At 45.7% G+C, this 22,051-nt stretch overlaps 1 protein-coding gene across 5 annotated transcripts in view; it reads left to right on the top strand.

Moving 5' to 3' along the window:
• The window catches only part of LOC115087192 (glycoprotein endo-alpha-1,2-mannosidase-like), a 109,437-nt gene that overhangs the window by 46,640 nt on the left and 40,746 nt on the right, over window positions 1–22,051 (top strand). The window lies entirely within an intron of this gene.

The raw sequence follows: 22,051 nt of genomic DNA, 5'->3' as shown, positions 1-22,051 counted from the left end.
TGAAAAACTTTAATGATCCAAAGACATCGACAAATCTTTTCCGTCAGAAAAAAATCAGCAGAATCAGAGGTCACGAGCTGAGGCTCCAGGGAGGAAGACTAAGAACCAATGTCAGGAAGTATTTCTTCACGGAAAGGGTGGTGGATGCCTGGAATGCCCTTCCGGAGGAAGTGGTGAAGTCTAAAACTGTGAACGACTTCAAAGGGGCGTGGGATAAACACTGTGGATCCATCAAGTCTAGAGGGCGTGAATAAAGTGGAGACATTCAAACACTGCACGGAGCGGCAGTAGCCACAGCGGCATTCAAACACTGCACGGAGCGGCAGTAGCCACAGAGGCATTCACGGAGCGGGATGCCAGTGGCCAGTAGTTGGTGTTCCACCTTCACGGAGCGGAAGGATGGAGGGCTGCTATTTCCAAAAAAAACAAAACAAAAAATAAAAACAGGGGTGGGTAAGAGTATGGGGCAAGGGGGTGGCCTGCTTGTTGCAGCGGTTGCTACCCCCAATTGAGCTGGATGTCACTTGGATGCAGATTCAAAGCTGCTCTCTAAATTGGGTGGAGGGGAATTAGGGCTGGAGGGTACTGGAAGCCAATAGTAACAGGTGGGAGAGAGAAAAAGGGAAAAAAAAATGGATTAAGTGCGTAGCTTGCTGGGCAGACTCGATGGGCCATTTGGTCTTCTTCTGCCATCGTTTCTATGTTTCTATACATTAACAAAAGGACATTCAAAGTACAGTCTTCTGATGTAAAAATAAATCTTACAACAATATTTACATGCAATGCTGTAATGCCAATGAGGAAATCCTGCAAAAAAGTCATTTGGAGCCCATGTGGTATTAGGCATATTGTAAAGTGCATTGGGTTTGGGCTTAGCTCTCAAAAACCCATGAATAAATTGAACTACAATTACAATATAGTAAACCTCCGATACCAAAACTACACTAACTGCCAGCATTCAAACAGTGAAAATCCTAGCCATGAAAATGCAACATTGTAAATATTATGCCAGGCTTTAAAATACCAATACTCACCCTAATAAAAAAACAAAAAAAAAACAGAACCAAACAGGCTGTTATAGATCCCTACACAGAAACTATACAACTTCTATACAATCCAGGTTCTTATGGCCTGGATTGGCCACTGTTGGAAACAGGATGCTGGTCTTGATGGACCCTTGGTCTGACCCAGTATGGCATGTTCTTATGTTCTTAATAATAGAATGCCTCACTTTCATTATACACCAGAACGCAGACAGATCATTGTTGCGCCCATCGGTCGCAGACGGCTGTGACCTTTGCTGCTCACCTCATTTTACCCAGTAGCTCCGATCCTGGCTAAGATGGCCGCCTCTGCCTCTGCACACCGGCCTCCCTGGTGTTCCCGGTACGGTGTGGGCGATCCCGGTCGCCATCTTGAATCTGGTGCGACCTAGGGCACGCATGCGTGCTCGCCTGCCTCCTTCTTATGCACGTCATGGTGGGAACCTCGGGGGCGTCCCCTCCGCATGACGTCACTGCCTACTGTATTTAAGCCTACTGGACTTTCCTACCTACCAATTAGCAAGGATTCCATCTTGCTTAATTCCTTCCTCTGAGACGCTTGCTTTGCTGTTCCTGCGTTCCAGACTGAGTGACTCAGGTACCCGCTTCTTGGGGGCCTTGCTGCACTCAGGGCTATCCGCTCCTCGGAGAGCCTCTTATGCCTCTCTCACCTTCACCAGCTAAGGGTGTTCCTCCAGCAGCCTCTCTGACGAACCTTCACTATTCCTGCCTCTGGTCTCCACTGCTGCTACTACGAATTCTCTACTGCATAGTGAGTACAAGATCTGCTCTACAGTACTGCTTCCATCTTGCTGTGTGGATCCTCTGGTTACTCAGCTCTGTGGACCACTACCGGATCCATGCTGTCTTGTGCCAGTAGCCAACATCTATCTCCGGTCTACCTCGTGCTGCGAACCACTACTGGAGCTACTATGCACAAGTCCTACCAAGATGCAAGTATTCCCCGGGTTACCCCGCTCTGCGGACCACTACCGAAGAATCCATCCCAGGTCTTCTTATTCCAGGACTGAGTTTACAGTCCCGCTCCTCTGATTTCTCTTTGCTGTATAATAAGTATTCTCTGACTCCCGTGTCCATCACAGCTGAGACCCCGCCTGTTGTGGAGAGTCCCCATAGGGCTCCTCCCTGTGGGTGGAGTCGGCTCTCTCCACAACCCAAGGGCCCACAAACCAAGTTAAAACATAACAATCGTATAAATAGAAATGTGCAGTCAAACACTGAACTGAAAATTGCTAACAGCCAGACTCTGTATGCAGTGCAACAATGGAAAAACAGAAACATCACCATTCCTCATAAAACAATAAAACCAGGAAATATGTCATAATAGTAAAATCATACAAATAAATAAATATTTCAAGACAGTTGACAAATAAAATGACATTCTAAAATTAAATTCATATAAAAATTTTCAAAGTTCCCAAAAAAATAATAAAATATGCAAAAATAGACACATCAAATAAACCAATAATTAAAACTAATAAGGATAAACACATTTCCAGCTTTTCATTCTAGGTAACTTAATTTCTAGTCACTCTCAAATTGACCTGGAGTAGTGGGTGAATGAGGGGCTACAGAAAAACATTTGTCCACTCTCTCTCATATACACATTCTTTTTAACACACACATGTTAATTCTCACACTCACTCACACACTCTCACATGCTGTCACACAGAAACTTTCACTCATGCTCTCTCTCACACACACACACACACGTGCTCACAGTTTAACATGCTCTCACACAAGATCACTCACATGCTCTCTTTCACATAGTTGCTCGTTCACATTCTCGCATGCTCACACTCACATGCTCTCATACACACATGCATACTCACCCGATCCCTCTTGCTCCCCTTTCTTCTAATTCCTTCTCTTTCCTTCCTTCTCAGTCCCCTTTGCTTTCCTTCTCTCCCCTCTCACACTCACATCCTCCCCCTTCTCCCTCTCCCCTTTCTCACTTACCCCCTTTATATTCCATCCCCTCTCTCATTACCCTCCTGTCCCCTCCCATGTCACTCACACACTTCCATTTTCTCTTCTCTTCCCTTCCACTCCACCCACCGGGCCTCTTCTTTTTTTCTGCTGTGGGTTGTGGGAACCCTGTGGGCAAGTCTTACTCCAGTGCTGTCCCGAGTGTTGTCTTTCTGCCTGCAGGGTATGGAATCCCGCCATCAAGTCATCATTTCAGCTGCTGCCACTTCTTCCTGCGGGGCTGGGGCCTGGCTCCTCCCCGTGAGTATATCATAAACCCGTGGCACCCGCAGGCTGGGAGGCCTGCGAGCACATCAGAAATGTCCCCTGTCCCCCCCCCCCCCCCCCCCTTGTGTGTGCCACCCTGTGCAAATGCACGGTATGCGCACCCAGTCGCCCTGGGCTGGAGTAAAGCTATTGTAGCAAAAATGTGCTCTGGATTCCTCAGTCAGTACTACCTCCATACCATAGGGAAAAAAATAAGCTGCAGTTTCAAAAGGTAGGAAATAAAGGTAGTGTGGTTGCTGTGTTCACTGATGACAGTTACCTATAGTCATTATCTGATTCACATAACTGCCCTGTGTGCTGAACAGACAGTTCTTCCAAAGCTTTCTAGAAAGGTATTAAAGCTTTTGCTTCCCGTTCATAGTATGTCTCATAGTGCCAAGGGGTCCCATCTGTTTGTTTTTGTCTGCTAAGCCTATTGGATACATACATAGAAGCAAACGAGTTGTAGGTGATACCTTTATATTGGACTAACTTAACACTTTGTGACTAGCTTTCCAGAGCAATGTTTCCTTCAGTGGGTATTACCTACAACTTGTTGACCTTTTTATTTCCACAGTAGCACTTGGAAGCATTCTCCGTGGTACAATAACAATCTTTTCTGTTTTCATAATTGCAAAATGTAGCAGGACATCACACAAGGATTGTGGTGACCTGCTTACTCTTTATCTAAGAGGATACCACTTTTGAGGACATGAAAATAAATCTTCTGCTTAGAGACCAGCTTGGCAATGATGGTGTTCAGTGTGGGATTTGATTTTTTTTTTTGCCTTCCCTGGATTTAGCACTAGGAAGCAAAGAGAGAGGCTCCCCACCTCTAACACATAGGCCTTGTGGTCATCTTTTAGCTTAACCTGCTATGTCACTTGATAGTCTTTATTAAAGCCATAGTAAGGCAACACATTTAACTGTGCGACTAAAGTGACCCTAGTGTGAAATTGCACATACCTTGAAGGTTTGCTTTTTTCTGTTCAAGAAAAAAGTTAAAACGATTTTAAGTGTATTTGTTGGCAGGGGCGGCTCAAGGCAACCTGCTGCCTGAGGCGAGGAATGAGATGGTGCCCCCAATCCCAGACACCCAAAAAGCAAACACTCTCACAAAAAGATGTATTTATTCTTGGATTTATTAAACTGCTTCTCATTTTTCTGGATGGGAATGTCCTGAGATTTGAAAACCCTGCTCTAGAGCACCAATACAGTTTCTATTGGGAAGTGCAAATTGGAAAACAGAGCAAGTTGCATGATTATAGATACCAAGTATTTGAATAGAAACATTCACTGTCAAAAACAAGTGAAAACATGATAATCATTTTCATAGTGAGTTTTGCTATTGAAATAATATTGTATTTCACTCAACCTTCCCCCAAATCCCTATTCCTATACCCCCTCACCCAGCACCAGTTCATCACTCTACCCCTGAATTCCTCTCCCCCTGCCACAGTTCACTCTGCCCTGATCCCCAGCTGCATCTACTGCCCGCTCCCCCGTCAAAATATTTGCAATGTTTTGTCTTCAAGCAGGGCAACTCAGGATGAATCCTGGTGGCAGTGCTCCAAGGACTCTCGCTCAAAGGACGCTCACTCACCGGGCTGGCTCTAGGGCAAACGGTGCACCCACCATCCCCCACCCCAATTGATCCCTGTTTCTCAGGAGGGGTGGGGGCCAAAATGTAAGGAAGAGGAAGAAAGGCAACCAACTCCCCTAGATTGACATGGATTAGCAGTGGTGGGCACACTTTCTCCCCCTGACCTCTGCACTCTCTCCATTCCCTTCCTCAATACTCCAGTGCTAGCCTTTGAAATATAGAAATATACATTCTCTGAATATAGAAATGCATCTATAGAATACAAACATTTTTTCATTTTCTGTCAATCATGTATCCCAGGATCACACAGCGCCAGCAGAATTGAGCCAAAAAAAAAATCTCCCAACACAAATTTCAAATTTTGTCTAAATAACCAAGAAGTAGAACATACCCTAGATTATTTATTCTTTGGCCTGATATTAGCTATCTGGCAACTTGGCTGAGGGACAGTCTCTCATTCACATTTGTGCAGGTAGATTTTCATGGGAACAATTAAATGTATATTTTTGAAAATTCAACTGTGTGCACGTAAGTACGGAGCATTCCCCCAATTCCACTCCCAGGAATGATTCCTCTCGGTGCAGGAGAAAGTATACACATAGAGACCTCAGGCACATACTTTGATCCACATATAGGGTGGGCAATTGTTAAAAAGCCCATTTACTGGTGGAAATGCCTTATAAAATTACTTTTACAGCCTCTTTCGAACATCTGTAGCTCAAACTTTTACAAACCCAGTCACTACAGTAACACATGGAAACTAACACATTTTAAGGGGCCTTGGTTGTCTGATTTTCCATAGCATCCTATTCGATCTCCCATGCATACATTTCTTTGCCACGTACCATCATCCATAATTACGCCCCACTGTATAAATCACAAAGGTCGCATCCCTCCCTATCAGGCTGATTCAGTACAGTGCGTTCTGGCAGAGGGCACCTTTAATCCGCGTTTGGACGCGCTAGCTTTACCCCTTATTGAGTAAGGGGTAATAGCATATCGAAAACGCGCGGCCAAACCCCCCCCCCCCCAACTAATAGCGCCCGCAACATTAGTTATTCCCGCGCGATTCAGTAAGTAAAATGTGCAGCCAAGCCGCACATTTTACTTTTAGAAATTAGCGCCTACCCAAAAGTAGGCGTTAATTTCTGCCGGCACTGGGAATGTGTACAGTAAAGCAGTAAAAACTGCTTTTCTGTACACCCTCCAACTTAATATCATGGCGATATTAAGTCGGAGGTCCCAAAAGTAAAAAATAATTTTAAATAAAAAAAAATTTTAAATCAGCTCGCGGGTTGAAAATCGGACGCTCAATTTTGCCGGCGTCCGGTTTCTGAACACGTGGCTGTCAGCGGGTTTGAGAACCGGCGACGGCTGTCAGCTGTCATACTCGCTGACAGCCGCCACTCCTGTCAAAAAAGAAGCGCTAAGGATGCGCTAGTGTCCCTAGTGCCTCTTTTTACCACGGGCCCTCATTTGAACACTGAATCGCACGCACAGGAGAGTGGCTTGTGCGCGCGCCGGGAGAGCACTTGCCCGCTCTCCCGTGACTTTTACTGTATCGGCCTGTATGACGCCAAGAACCACCAAAGATTCAGACCCTTATCTGAAGCCATTTCTGATTTATAAGGGAGGAGAACACCACATACACAGCCATGCAAACCACAATCGCAGTTTCATAAAGCCTCTCTTTGGATACACCCCAGGATAAAATGCATCAGAGAAGATACCTGTGTGCACAAAAACAAACAAACCAGTAATTATCTTCTGGATAGAGTTTCAGTTTAAAAGCAATCTAATAAGTAAATTCAGTTGTAGAGAGGGCCTTAACCTTGAAAAAATTAAACCAAAAAAATATCCTCTACACTGCCATAGTAGTGAAACGTGATTTTTTTTCTGGTCAGTGCAACTGAAAACCAGTGACCAGTGGCAACTATAAAAAGTAATCTAGCCACCAATTTCCTCAGCAGGTGGCCAAATCAACCCCAAGCTTTAGTGACATTTGTCATGCCATATCTGGTCCCAACTTTATTCCAGTTTTTGTTCAGAAAAAGCATTCAGTGACAAACACAAATGTGACTTTTGCAGCAAAAATGTACAGATCTACAGCAAGCATTCCCCACCTCACTTGGCTTCCAAAACAAACCTGTCCTACCCAAACAGGAGAAAGTGGCTCATTATACAGTTCCAAAGAAGAAACATGATCAACCATAAATTTCAGGGTCTGCCATCTTGGTCTTACAAAGGTTATTACCCCCCACCATATTGCTCTTGACAGAAGCAGAATATCCCCTGCCCCATTCAGTACCAATGGCAGACTCGGGGGTTACCAGGAAAAATAACTGGGTCACCGAAAAAAATCCCCTCAGCCCCCCAACAGCCTGCCAACTTGGTCAAACATCACACTTGTGGGTGCTATCTACAGAACAGGCATCATCATACGGTACCAGATGGGTGCACATGAGCTGTCAATGGCTGCTCCAGCTGGGTGTGACGTCACCTCGTCATGCTATAAACTGCATCATACACAAGCCCCCCCCCTTCCCCAGGACGGATGCTGTAATCATCAGATGTTTTGGTGTTGTGTCGGAGAGGCAGGAATGCAGCATAAAAGTGGCGATCCCAGCTTCTGCATCCAACACATAAAACAGTGAGAAATAAGCAATGTATGGCAAAACAGCAGGGCCTCAGCTATTGGCACAGGACACTTTGAAAATCCAGATACCAGACCAAGCCAAGTTTAGGGAGAAGGGAATCAGGTTGGGACAATCGGGCTGAGGGAACTAGGATTGAAAGGAGGGGGGGAATGGATGGGGAGAGAGGCAGAGCTGGATTTGGGGTGAGGTAGGGGGCGAAAGTGGTAGGCTTGCATATATTCGGAATTGGGGCCAGGGCCTCACCTTCTTCAGCTCCCAGTCCATTTTGAGCAAGGAAGCTATGGCACGGAAGGCGTAGTGGACTGCCTGTAAGGAGGGGCCCAGCACATGCGTGTGCGCATCTTAGGCCACCAAAGCTCTCCTGCTGGCACCAAGGAGTGTAATATGCCACCGCTGCGTGCCAGGCCAGTAAGTGACATGGGCACCTCCGCCTCAAAGCCCTGAATTAGGTACAGCCAAAGTTCTACTTCTGCCACTGCAGGGTTGGGATCCTGTGGCAGTTTTGCAACTCTGGCCCTCCTCTTTGCGGCCGCGGGGAAGGGATCCCGCAGGTCCCATCTCCATGACGGCATTACTGCGACAGTCCTGGTTGGGCGGGCCAAGGCTCACTAGTGGCTACTCCTGCGTGCCACGGTGACGTGGAATGCTCATGCCGCTCTAGATTCGTGAGGCATCGAGATGATGCAATCACTGCAGGGGCATTTTTTTTTTGGGGGGGGGGGCATTTTTTTGCTGCCTCAAAATTCTGCCACCTGAAATAGCTGCCTCGCCCTTCCTCATTATAGAACCGCCCTGCTTATTGGGACTTCTCCATAGGAGTAATCTTTTCTTCTTCTTCTTCCATCAAACTGTTGAACTTCTGAATTAAGCCCTTAAGGAAATCTTAAAAAAGAAAAAGTCATGTAGCAGCTAAGATGCCTCGCAGACCTCCAGCTGATCTTCAGCATTGAAGAAGAGTCTCAGGAGTGCCCTGGGATTTCATCTGCTGCAGACAAGATTTAACAAGAAACAAACAGAGGAAGCCTGGAAGAAACAACCTCCAGACAGAAAGATAAACTTGAGTAAACTGGTAAAAAAATATCCAATTTGAAGTGCTTCTTTAAGGGCTAATCTTTATGAACACTAGGATACAAATGTCTTGGGTTCATACTCTGTTAAGTAGCTCTAGATGAGTGAATTTTTAATAGGGAGTTTCCCTATAGGTTACTCTCTCTTCCTAGAATCTCATTTCATATAAGTTTTAACATATCATTGCTCCTTAGAAATAATGTATTAGTGTAAGAGCAATAATTATTTTATAAGAACAGAACAACTCAGAGATCAGACAGTAATATAAGAAGTCAAAAAAATATGCTTTTTTATTATATGAGGAAGTAATCTTATAGATCCAGAAAAAAGAATTACAAATGGTTATCTTACCAAATAAGAATTAATTGCCAGTCTGGTCTTTGACTGGAAAAGTAGTACTGGAGGATCAGTTTTGCATTGTATTTATACTTTTCATTTGTTGACAACTTATAGTATAATTTCTTAGAAACATATGGTCTTAATTCGCAGAAATTGATAAAGTCATTTCTAAAAGATCTAGGTACTAAATTTCCTGGAACTAAGATTATCATTTTCCAAGAAATCCATAACCCCAGTAATAGATTCTAAATTTCTTAGGAATATTCTACCCAGATACACAATTTTATTACACAGATACACAATGAATCATCTATCATTCATTCATAGTTAACTGGCTGAATGCCTAGCTTTGCTTTGCTATTCAGATGTACGACTACAGTTATTGAAGAAGCATTTATTTCTGTATTGCAATTATAGTTCTTATATTTTATTTAGAATAAAAGCTTATATTAGTTAATTGTTGTAGCATTATCCTGGCTTAAAATTATAAATTAATTCAGTTATAAAAGATAAAACTTGCAGTTTTCTCTCTCTTTCTAAATTTTCAATCCTTGACAATCTGGGCTGTTTGCCAACCATTCTCCCTAAATTGAGATAAGCTCTCGGAAAATGTACTACTGTGCCAATTGGGAGATTATCAGAAAGGAAACTTTGTATCTCTTGATGGGACATTTGTGTGTTTTTAGGATTTAAATTATAGCTTAGGTACCATGGAGTGGCCTGCCTTCATTAGAGGAAAGGAAATTATCAGGTAAGTAGAAATTTCTCCTTCTTCTGCACGCAGGCCAGTCCCCACAAGTGGGATGTAATAAAGAGAGGCCATTCACTGTCTAGATACCACCACACGCGCAAAGGCTGCCCCTTCAGAGCTCGAACTTCCAAGTGGTAGTGCTTGGGAAGGTATGCAAGGTAGATCACATCGCTTGCTTGGGAAAACTTGGCCAGAGACAAACAATACCGCCTGAGCTCTAATGGAATGTGCTGTAAGCCGCTTAGAGAAAGGAATCTCTGCAACCACACAGGCAGCCGTGATGACATCATTTTTCCAATGGGCTATAGTTGCCCATGTTGCCAGTTCCCCTTGTTTACTTCCACCATGGATCAGAAACAGCCGATCCTACTTCCTGAAACCAAGTACTTTATCAGATGCTGCTTGACATCCAAGGCCCGCAAAAGACAATACTCACGCACAGCACTTTTCCTATCCAGCGTGGGTAGGGAAAAGGAGTGATCCAACTGAACTCCTGAATGAAATCACTATCAGCAAAAGAAAGAAAGTTGCACCCTGAAACGGTCCACAACAAGAAGATAGTGGAGCTCGGAAATCTGACATGCTGGACAGATTGCACGAGAAAAAAACTGCCATCAAGATAAGTAGCTGCAAGGAAAGACCACGCAGAGGATGAAAGTGGAAACCGTTCAAGAACTGGAACACCTCTGGATTAGAAGAAAATGGCCTGCCATTGACTCACCCCCCTATAACAAGCAAGAGTTGTTAATTGAACCTTCAGGGTAGTAAGGGCCAAGCCTTTAAGCAAACTTTCCAGCAGAAATTCCAGAATTAAAATAATTTTCCCTTGAAAGGCTGAGAACTTCGCTCCTCACATCAGGCCTCCGAACTCTCCGACTGTAACAAAGTCCAGAGATGTAGAAAAAAAACCTTTCTGGCCTAGAGCAAAGTGGAAATCACTGTAAAAGTATAACACTTCAACACCTGAGCCCTTCCAACAGCCATAGTACATGACGAAAACAACCTGGATCATCATGTAGAAAGAGTCCATGATGTAACCGATCCATCCTGATTGGCAGCCTTAGAAGACTGCTCACCAGCAGCCTCTGCAGAACGGTCTACAACAGCCCCCGAATACAATCTGGAGCCTCAGAAGTACGGTTTCAGTCTGGTTAGCAATCTTCTGATCAATCCCAGTGAGAGAATCTGTATCTTGCGCTCTCAAACGTCTATAACTGAAGAACTGTGATACCTCTGTGTTGTCGGAGGATACCCACAAAACAAGAAATGGATGACCACAACGCTCTACCATAAGCTGAAAAGCTTCCAGTTCCATCTTAATGATTAATGTAGGCCACTATCAATGCATTATCCGACAGTACTGTGATTGCACAAGCTTCTAGCTGCTCGGCAAACCACCAATGTGTCAGTGGAACTGTGTACACTTCCAGCTCCTGACTGTGAGCCCCCCAACTCCTGACTGTGCATTTGTCATGAGAACCAACTAGCCTAGTGCCTCCAGGGAAATACTCTTCCTGAGATGATCCACCTATAGCCACCAGTGCAACTGAATGTTGCCAGGAGCAAGTGAAATCATACATTATACTCCTGAGACTGTGGATGCCACTGGGAAAGTAACATGCGCTGAAGAGGTCGCAGGAGCACCCTAGCACAGGAAATAATGTCCAAAATGGCTGCCATTAGCCCCAGGACCTGAAGATATGACCGCACTGTCGGACTAATGGTCTTCCTCAGGGCCTGAACCTGAGCAACCAACTTCTGAAAGTGAGTGTCTGGAAGAAATACTCTGCCCAGCTCTGCTGATATACTCCAACGTCTGTGACAGCTGTAACTCATCCAGATATGAATGTACCAGGATGTCTTCTTTGCGCAGTGACACCGCTACTACCAACTTGACCTTGCAATGCCATGACCAGCAAATTTTCATGTTCCTGGTCACAACAACACACGACAGTAGGGCCGCTGGCTTAAAAGGAGCTCAAGGCCCTTTAGCATGCTTCCCCCTCCCATTCCATCCCTCTCAACAAAATCCTCTTGGCCCATGGATGTAGTATCTGTACTACCCATCTCACCCCCTCCATCCCCCATCCATAAATATTTAAAAACTGCCTTTATTAAAGCCCAGCCTCCAAACTCCACCCCCATTGTCCTAATTCCTAATATGGATAGTTTGTAGTACTAAAAACAAACAAACTGGGATTATCATGATAGCTAGCAACAAAAGAGGAAGGGGAAGGGAAATGTCCCCCAGAGTGGGGAAACAAAGGGGGCAAAATTCAAAGTTTTTTAAAATCTGAGTTAATACATGCTTACCCAAGCAAAATCATGATGCGAAAATTACCCCCCTCCCCATCTCTGCGAAGTATAGGCAAAAGTATGTCTCTAAGCACGGTGAGCAGTCCACAGAGTATCTTGGAGTTAATATTCCAACAGTTCAACAAATGTAGAAAATCGGTATTTATCTTATTAGTCAAGAAAGTGCACATTCACTTGTGGCCTGGAGAACTGTTTGGTTGAGCAGCAAAATAATAATATTGTACAGAAGTATTGCACTGTTAACAGATGCTGCCTGCATGATAGTCAAGATTTAACAATAGATCTAGAAACCTAGCCATCAATTTATTTAGAGGAGGAAAACATCGAGAATGAGGGTCAGAAGGAATACTAGCTAGAGAGAAGTAATTTGCTTTCCCCACAGCATAGGAATGCATAATATGGCTTGCCGAATGACGCTCACATGGGAGTTTTTGATATTAATAAAATACTTCACATAGGATCTTCGAGGAGAAGTATTTCCTGCATGCCTGCAATGTGGATCTGCTAATTATCCAAAAGAAAATATTTTGTTTAAAACCATGGTAGTGATTACCATGGCAAGAATGTAAGCTTTGGAAAAAGAAACCATCAGTATCTCCATTTTTGCCTTTAACAGGAAATACTATACAATCTTTATCCCTGGCAAATAAAAACATGAACTTTAAGTCTTGGATGGGGAAAAACATTGGCATAATTAAGGCTCTTTTAAACTTGAACAGTTTTGGAATCCTGTACAAGACAAATTTGATATACCACAGAAATATTTTATGTCATTTAAAGTAAAGAATTACATCAATACAATGTTATTCAAGGAGGCTGATTATTTAGCACTATTTGTCTGGCTAAGTTCGGATTTAGAAAAAAGAGATTGGTATGTAAAAAAAGACCTTTATTCTTAAAATACTCCTGCCCGACTCTGGCTGAGTTTTGTTGTCAAATAGAGCTGCCTCAGGGGCTACTGTATAGAAGAACTTTTGAAAAGTGCGCACTTCAGTCAAAGATCAGCAATGGTATCAGCATCTGCTATTTGTTCCGCAGATACAATTGTCTTTGAAATTGTTGTTAAAACAATATCCACTGGACAACTTGAAACCAGAGCTGCTTAGCGCGTCTGATTCTGTATTGCAAATCATTGTAGATGATTGACCTTCAATGTTATGAGTGAAAGCTTTCTGAAAGCCTTTGTTCATAACATTGAAGGTCAATCATCTACAATGATTCGCAATACATAATCAGAAGCGCTACTAAGTTGTGGTTTCAAGTTGTCCAGTGGATATTGTTTTAACAATTTGAAAGACTATTGTGTCTGCGGAACAAATAGCAGATGCGCTACTAAGAATACCTTACAATATGTATGTATATCATTGCTGATCGTTGACTGAAGTGCATACTTTTCAAAAGTTCTTCTATACAGTAGCCCCTGAGGCAGCTCTATATGAAAGTGAAACTCGGCCAGTGTTGGGCAGGAGTATTTTAAGAATAAAGGTCTTTTTTACATACCGATCTCTTTTTTTTCTTTTTTGGTCACTACATAGCCATCTTGGATCGGCTTCCGATTTGTTTTTTAAGTTCGGATTTAGCCGTCAAACTTTTGAATTTGAAAATCCCGCCATGCTGACCAGCCCCATGTTAGCTGGATAATTTATTTAGCCAAAAAGTTATCTGACTAAATCGTGGGCAATCTGGGGTGTAGTCAATTCTTCAGCTAAGTTAGCTGGATAAATGCTGATTTTTGGTGTTACTTGGCTAACATAGCCCAATAACATTTGAAAAACCAAAAAGCAGTCCTAAAGTTAGCTGATAAACTTTCTGCCAACTTTAAATTAGCTGGGGATATTCAGCAGCATGCCTATGCTACTGACTATCCCTGCCACGTTAGCCAGATGTTTATCCAGCTAACTTTGCTAGCCAGCCAGTAGCTCAGTATGGACTTCATGGTTCTGTACAATGGAGTAAAATGTCTAGCAAATTCATTCATTGTGTCACAAATACCTGCTAAAATGTAATAATGCTTCACCTATAATGCAATAAGACAGTTGGAACACAAAACTACAAACTGAGCTAAATGCAATGGATATACATAAATTGTTGAAACAGATAAATGCATGGACAATATAGAGTAATTTAAGAAAAATGGAATTTTAAATATTAAATGGAGCAGTAATTGACTAAGTGAGAAAATTCAAAATGGGATAGCTGAAGACATCAGATTGCAAACTGGCTGTTTGAAAAGTGACAATGTTCACTCCTACGTAACTTTGTGGAATATGCTACAATAATACATTTTTGGAAAGACATTCTCTGTGCATTATAAGAAAATTTTAAAGCAGAAATCTCTTCGTCCTTTTATGAGAGCAAAATTAAGCTGAAATGACATCTGATTGAAATTGGATATTAACAGCAGCAAGGAAAGTGGATCAGAGAAAATCTGCTAGAAATATCTGTGGGGATCTAATTAATGGCAAGGTGCTTTGACATGGAATGTATTGATATATGGCTAAATTAAAAATCTTTTGTTAATTTGGGGAAACTACATAGACTGGGTTACCTACAGATGTGAAAGCAGCAATGCATCACATGTTAGCAGAAGGTGAAAGACTTTCAGGTAACCAGTATCTTCAAGAAGGTTCTGCCTTCTTTTTTCTTGCCTTTAAAGAAGAGCTGTATCCTTAGGGTGTGAAAAGAAATGAACAGTAATGTTGAAAGTTCTGGGGATTTTGTCTTTAAAATGAAAAATGGTAGGCAGCAGATGTTTCGTTTAAAAATTTGAGCACATCATCAGAGATTGTTTGGCCCATCATTTAACATTTTTTTTTGTTAACAATGCAAAGTAATGGTTTAAATTTTTGGAATTGCCAACAAAAAAGTTAGTGAAAATGAAAGAGCACAAGCAGGCAAGGAGGAATTGCTTGTGCTCACGTAGCTGGCCCTGTCTGGCAGGCTATGCTAGGGACCTGGGAGGCTGGATTTTCTCCTGTGACAAGCAGGATGGTAGTCTTCACATGTGGATGACATCAGATGGAGCCCGGCACGGAAAACTTCTGTCAAAGCTTCTAGAAACTTTGACTGGCATACTGAGCATGCCACTATCCACGTGGGGGTCTCTTTTCAGTCTCCTCTTTTCCGTGGAGCTACCATCTTGTGTTTCTGGAGCTTATGCTCTTTTATGCAGGAAATGCTCCACATAATGTGTGTTTTCTCCCTTTTCTTCCTGCGCTTGGTCTCTGTCCAGTTCCCCATTATCCTTTCATCGGCCGGTGAGTTTTTTTTCCTCTTCTCAATGTCCTCCGGTTGTGTCCTTGTGATCTTTTGTGCACCTCATGGTGGCCTCAGGCTTCTGTCAGTGCCCCTGAACTATGTCCTTAATGGATCCAGTTGATGTGTGTATCCTCTGCCTGGGAGCATCGCACAATGTTCGGGACTGCGAATTGTGTGCTCAGATGATCCCAGAGGGCCGCTGTACCCAGCTGAACAAGATGGAGAAGTTTTCGGATTGGGTAAGTCTGATCCTTCCACTCCGGCATCGATTCCATTGATGCCCAAGGACTGGGGGGAACTGCTCATCACTTTGGTGTCTCCTCCCCCGAGGCCTTCGGGTGAGGGGAGTGCCGGAAATCGGCCAGTGTCAATTTCTTCTAAGTCCTGGACCTCTGGATCATTATTTTCGTCCTCTGTGCTGGGGAAAGACTGGGCTGAGCACCGTGGGAGATCTCAAAAGCACTGCCATCGGTCTCCATTTTTGCAGTGGTGCGGGGCTCGGGTTCGCCTCTGCGCTTGCTGCCTTGCCACCAAAGTGGCCACAGTGAGAGGAGGCCTCCCATCATGTCCCGTGGCCTGAGGCCATCCACGCCAATTCCATTGTCAGGTTGTAGATACTCCTCAGCATCCTGAGGAGAAGCTGGCCTCACCCCCATCACCTCTCAGCCTACCCTTTCATCGGAGGCTTTCAAGGCAGAGCTTGAATGTCAGGTGCACCTGGCAGTGGAACATGCTTTGCGCAACAGGGAGCCAGAGCTCCCACCACTGGCTCCATGCCCTCATCGATGCCAGTGCCTTCACCGATGCCGGTGTCCTTGCTGATGCCAGGATCCTCGCCATTGCCGATGGTACCCGGATTGGAACCATTATTGGATCAGCTTGATGCACTCTGTGTTCTCCCAACCCAGTTGTTGCTGGCACCCCGTGATCCCTCTATGACCCTTCGAGCTCCGAAGTGTAGAGCATCCAAGCCAGTCCATGTTGGAGACTCCTGGACGAGGGACCGTTGACACCCTCTGCACCATTGAGATCTTGCGTGCCCCCGACTGTGCTGCTGGGGCCTGTGCCTGGACCCTTAGGTCCCCTGGTGCCTCAGCATCAAGATTCACCTAGCAAGCACTGGTCTTCCCTCCCGGATGGTCTTGATGAGCCGGAGGGCCCTTTTGACCCTTGGGGAGATGATGCCTCCGATGGTTTTTTGATGGATTCCAATTTTCCCTTGGATCCGTTCCCCTTGGAGGAGCGGCATTGATCTCCGCCGGAGGACCTTACCTTCACAGGGTTTGTCCTCGCTATGGCGGAGGCCATACCCTTCCAACTTCTGTTGAAAGAGGATGCCCGCCATAAAATGCTGGAGATCCTCCAGTTTGTGGATGCCCTGAAAAAAATCATGAGATCTTTCGTGAGCTGCTTCTCAGGCTATGGGAGCACCCCATCTCTGTTGCCCCAGTGAACCAGAAGGCGATGGGGTGCAGCAGACTATGGGGTTTGAGCAGCATCAGCTTCCCACCAGTTGGTGGTGGTAGAGTCTGTGCTAAAGAAGGCGAAGAGGTCAAAAACGCATTCCTCAGCTCTCCCTGATAATGAGCATAGGGTGTGGGATGCTATGGGTAGGAGAGTATTTCAGGGCTCCATGTTAGTAGCCTGTATCACCTCCTACCTTCTGTACATGACCCAATATACCCGTAATCTCTGGAAGCAGGTAAAGGAGGTTGCAGACAGCCTACCCCAACATCCCCAGGAGGCCCTTATGTCCATTGTTCAAAAGAGCTTGGAGTGCGGAAAGCAGGAAGTGCGGGCTACCTATGAAGTCTTTGAAATGGCAAGCCGTGTTGTGTCTGCCAAGTTCTGTCCGCCGGTAATTCTGCAAGGCATCTCGCTTGGCTCCATGCCTCAGACCTTTGTCCTGAGGTTCAGGAAAGGCTGGATGACTTACCTTGCACCGGAGATAATCTTTTCGTTGACAAGATGAAGGATGCAGTCACACTGCTGAAGGATCACCAAGAGACACTTCAGCATCTGTTGGCCGGTGAATCTGCTTCCCCATCCTCTTCCAAGAGATCCTTCAGACCAGATCTGAGAAGGCCCTTCTACAGACCGAGAAAATACTGTCGTCCTTCCCCTTGCTCCTGCCCGCAGCAGGTCAGTTCTAAGGGTAGGTCCTGGCAGCAGCGGGACCCCAAGCCTCACCCACTTCCTCAGACTAGTCCCGCTATGGGGTTTTGACTGGCTGCGAGGGAGCCCAAGCCTGATGTTTCAACCAAGACCAGTCAGGGGCCAACTCCGGTTTTTTGCGGACCTATGGCCATCCATGACTTCAGACCAGTGGGCTCTGGCTATCATCCATCATGGGTACAGGCTGAACCTTGTGGAGGATCCACCGAATTCTCCCCATGTACATTTTGGGATACCATCTCACATCTGGAGTTGCTCCTAGCAGAGCTCTCAGCCATCTTAACAGCCAGGGCTGTGGAGCCCGTCCTTCGGGACCAGCAGGGTCAGGGATTTTACTCCCATTATTTCTTGATTCCAAAGAGAACAGGAGGCCTCCGCCTCATCCTCGATCTGCGAGCCTTAAACAGTTTTCTTAAAAGAGAAAAGTTCAAGATAGTATCTCTGGGCACTCTGATTCCCCTCCTGCAAAGAGGGGACTGGCTTTGCTCCCTCATCCTACAAGTCGCCTATTCACACATTGGAATCTTCTCAAGTCACAGGAAGTATCTCCACTTTCTGGTGGACTATCAGCATTTTGAGTACTGCGTGCTCCTGTTCGGCCTGACCTCTATACCGCGGGTCTTCACAAAGTGTCTGGCTGTGGTCGTGGCCTGTTTGCACCAGCAGGGGATCTAGGTCTTTCCTTACTTGGACGACTGGCTGGTCAAGAGCACCACCGAGGCGGGAGCATTGCAGTCGATTCACCTCACCATTTGGGTCCTGGAGTCCCTTGGGTTCCTGATCAACTACCCAAAGTCCCATCTTCATCTGTTGTCATGGCTGGACTTCATTGGAGCTGTATTAGATGCAACGCAGGCGAAAGCTTTTTTGCCCCGTGATAGGACAGACACAATATCCCTGGAGGGAGAGGTCCAGCGGCGCCAGAGGGTATTGGAGCGGCATATGCTGTAGCTCCTGGGACAGACGGCCACAACCGTCCATGTCACCCCTTTTGCCCCAATGCGCAGGGCCCAGTGGTCCCTGTGATCCCTATAGTGTCAGGCCACCCAGGGACTTCAGGTTTGCATCCAAGTCTACCCCTCTCTCAGGACTTCCCTGTCTTGGTGGAGAACTTCTTCCAATCTGGAGCAGGGTGTTCCCTTCCAGGCTCCGCCCACCAGATTGTGCTTATCATGGATGCCTCCCACCTGGGTTGGAGGGTCCATATTGACTGCCTCCACACCCAAGGCCTCCCCAAGAAGCTCTGTATCAGATCAACTTGGAGCTGCAGATGATCTGGTATGCTCTGTTGGCCTTCTGGGATTGGTTAGCCAACAGGGTGGTCCTCATCTGGACAGACAGTCAAATAACTATGTGGTATATCAAGTCCTTTCTCCTCTGTCAGGAAGCAGTGCAGATCTGGGCTTGGGCGCAGGCTCAGAGAATACTGCTCCGAGCCATGTAGTTGGCCGGTACAGAGAACAACCTGGCGGAGAGGCTGAGCCGAACTTTCAGACCCCATGAGTGGTCCCTGAAGCAGGAAGTGGCAGGTCTGATCTACTGTCTCTGGGGGACCCCGGACATGGATCTATTTGCCTCCCCGTGCAACAGGAAAGTTCCCCGGTACTGCTTTCTGACCAGGTGGGATGGCCAACCAGTCACGAACGCCTTTGCCCTTCACTAGGGAACAGGCCTCCTGTTATGCGTATTCTCCACATCTGTTGGTGTTGAGGACTCTCTTGAAGCTTCGCCAGGACAGAGGGACTATGATCCTCATAGCCCCCCATTGGCCAAGACAGGTTTGGTTCCTGCTCCTGCGGGATCTCTCTCTTGGCGGGACCCGGTGCATCTGGGAACTGCCCCAGACCTCCTCACTCAGGATCAGGGCAGGCTGCGCCACCCCAAATTCTGGGCCCTATCACTCATGGCCTGGATGTTGAGCGGTTGATCTTGTGGTCTCTTGACCTTTTAGAGGAGGTGTCCCGGGTCTTGGTGGCTTCAAGAAACTCTTCCACCAGGGTGGTTCTATGCACACACCCTAAGATCCTGCTGAAGATGGTAACAGATTTCCATCTTAACCAATCCATCATCCTGCCTACTTTCTTCCCTAAGCCTCATTCTAGCCAAGGGGAAAGTGTGCCACATACACTCAATTGTAAGAGGGCCTTGGCCTTCTACCTGGACCGGTCAGCAGACCACAGGCAGTCCACCTACAGCTTTTTGTTTCTTTTGACTCTAATAGGCTGGGTGTGGCTGTAGCTAAGCAGTCTCTCTCCACCTGGCTAGCGGACTGCACTTCCTTTTGCTATGTCCAGGCGGGACTGCAACTGGGGGGCCACATCACGGCTTATTCAGTCAGAGCCATGGTGACTTCTGAGGCTCGTCTGCATGATGTTCCAATGGAGGAGATATGCAAAGCTGCAACATGGAGTTCTTTCTACACCTTTGGGGCTCATTATTGTCTGGATAGGGATAGCTGCCGGGATAACAGATTCTGTCAGTCTGTCTTCAAGAACCTCTTTCCACTGTGAACCCAACCCTACCTCAGGCCCCTGGTTTGGGTTCAGACTGTCCCTGCTGTTGCCAACAGTACCTCTGTTGTGCCCATTGGCACCTGTTTGGTGTCTGTTGGTCCCATTCTTTTTCAGGGCCAATCTGTAGCTAGGGATTCACCCACATGTGAGGACTACTCTCCTGCTTGTCCTAGGAGAAAGCGAAGTTGCTTTCCTGTAACAGGTGTTCTCCTAGGACAGCAGGATGTTAGTCCTCAGGAAACCCACCCGCTACCCTGCAGAGTTGGATTCCTGTAGTTTATTTTATTTTTATTGTAATCTACTTACGAGACTGAAGATAGATAACGTATGGATAGTGGCATGCTGGGCATGCTCAGTTTGCGCGCGTGTACGTGTGTTTGTACGCGCGTTTTCCCGCGCAAAGCCTGATACAGAAACGTAATGAGGTTTTTGTGCGTGGGAAAAAAGTGAGTACGAATGCGCTCACAGACCCGCAGTTTTTTCTGCACGAATGCATGCTAATGGCATGCAAAGGAGGTGATTAGCTAATCATAGGCAATGCAGGGAGCCTCGCTAGTGCGGGTTTTTTACTGCAGTGGTCAGGGCACGTGTTAAGGGTCAGCGCCGACTCCGGGGGGCCTTTGTCGGCATCCGAGCATCCTGAAAACCACCTAGCTGAGCGCCTATTTCGGTGTCTGAGTGGCCAGCTTAGCTAGGCACTTCTCTGGGTGCCCGATCGTATAGATTTGCGACCAAGTAAGCACCTAGCTCAATGCCCGAGCAGCAACGGTAGCTAGGCTTCCAGAAAGGCTAGGCGCTTTACTTGGTCACGAATTTATGCTGTCAGGCACCCAGAAAGGCGCCTAGCTACCATTGCCGCTTGGACACTGAGCTAGGCGCTGCACCCAACAGCATACATTCACGACCAAGTAAGCACCTAGCTGAGCACCCAGACGGCAAAGTACGCTAGGCGCCTTTCTGGGCACTTGATCGTGTAGATTTTTCTGCCACGAACAGAAGAGCATGAGAGACCTGATGAGCGGCCTGATAAGCGCCTGGCTGAACGCCTATCTCGGCTTCAAAGTGGCCAGCTTAGCAAAATGCTTTTCACAGCATCCGAGGTAGGCACTTCTCTGGGCAGACAGATACATGGCCAGAAGAGCGGCAAGATTTTTGTGAATTAGCATCCGTGAAAATATTTGACCTTTTTTCTGCAGCACAGTTATTTGAAATACTAAAATTACTTTCCAGTTTCATACTTTCACTTAATAGGGAGACCTGTTCGCTTGCTCACTTGCTTTTATGCGTGGATTATCGGCGCAGGTTTTCAGCACGGAATCGGCCACTTATTACAAAGGCCGTGTACCATGCTTAGGTACACACATTTTTCCATTCGTGCGCGGATTTCTGTGCTTAAGTCATTAGCATAATTTATTTTTTTTACATCCCACGGAAGCGGTAGCTTCAGCCACACACATAACGAGCGCCTGTTTTGCCGCGGGTCTTATTACATCAGCCCCTAAGAGTGGACAGAGATAGCCCGGAAGATTTGCTGAGTTGGTTCTTCTCTCTTCTGCTGGTCATGTACTGTGTTCCTATGAGTAACTGAAACTGGAGGGGAGGTAGGGTGCATGTGCAAACAAGTGGCATGACCAATTTGAGAGCCTGTGCTGTGGCTCATTCTTGTTAATTTCGTGCTTATTTTATTTATTTTTTATTTTTTTTACGAGTGTACTTTGATTTCAGGGGGCAGTGAAGGGTGTTTTGGGCTGCAGTTTTCTTCCTGGTCCCTTGGGCTTCCAGCTCAATATGATCTGGCTTCTGTTGGGCTATGGCACCATGAGCCTTGATTCACAACTATCCAGGGATTTTTTTCTCTGTATTTTTATATCTCTGCTTCCAACTTGGAACAGCTCGGGATTTTAAGTTGAATTGTTATTGGTTTTTATTTAGATTTTTATGTTCTAATTTACTTTCTCATTGCTAATTTGTTATTAATTGTATCTGTTTTATTGTACCCTGCTATGAATTGTAGAATAATGGGTTATACATTTTTAAATTAAACTATCACAGTGACAGTCCTTAGCTAAGAG

Source organism: Rhinatrema bivittatum, chromosome 3 (genome assembly GCF_901001135.1).
Source record: "Rhinatrema bivittatum chromosome 3, aRhiBiv1.1, whole genome shotgun sequence".
NCBI lineage: Eukaryota > Metazoa > Chordata > Amphibia > Gymnophiona > Rhinatrematidae > Rhinatrema > Rhinatrema bivittatum.
The sequence above is the reverse complement of the archived record's forward strand: the minus strand, read 5'-3'. Positions and strand labels throughout refer to the sequence as shown.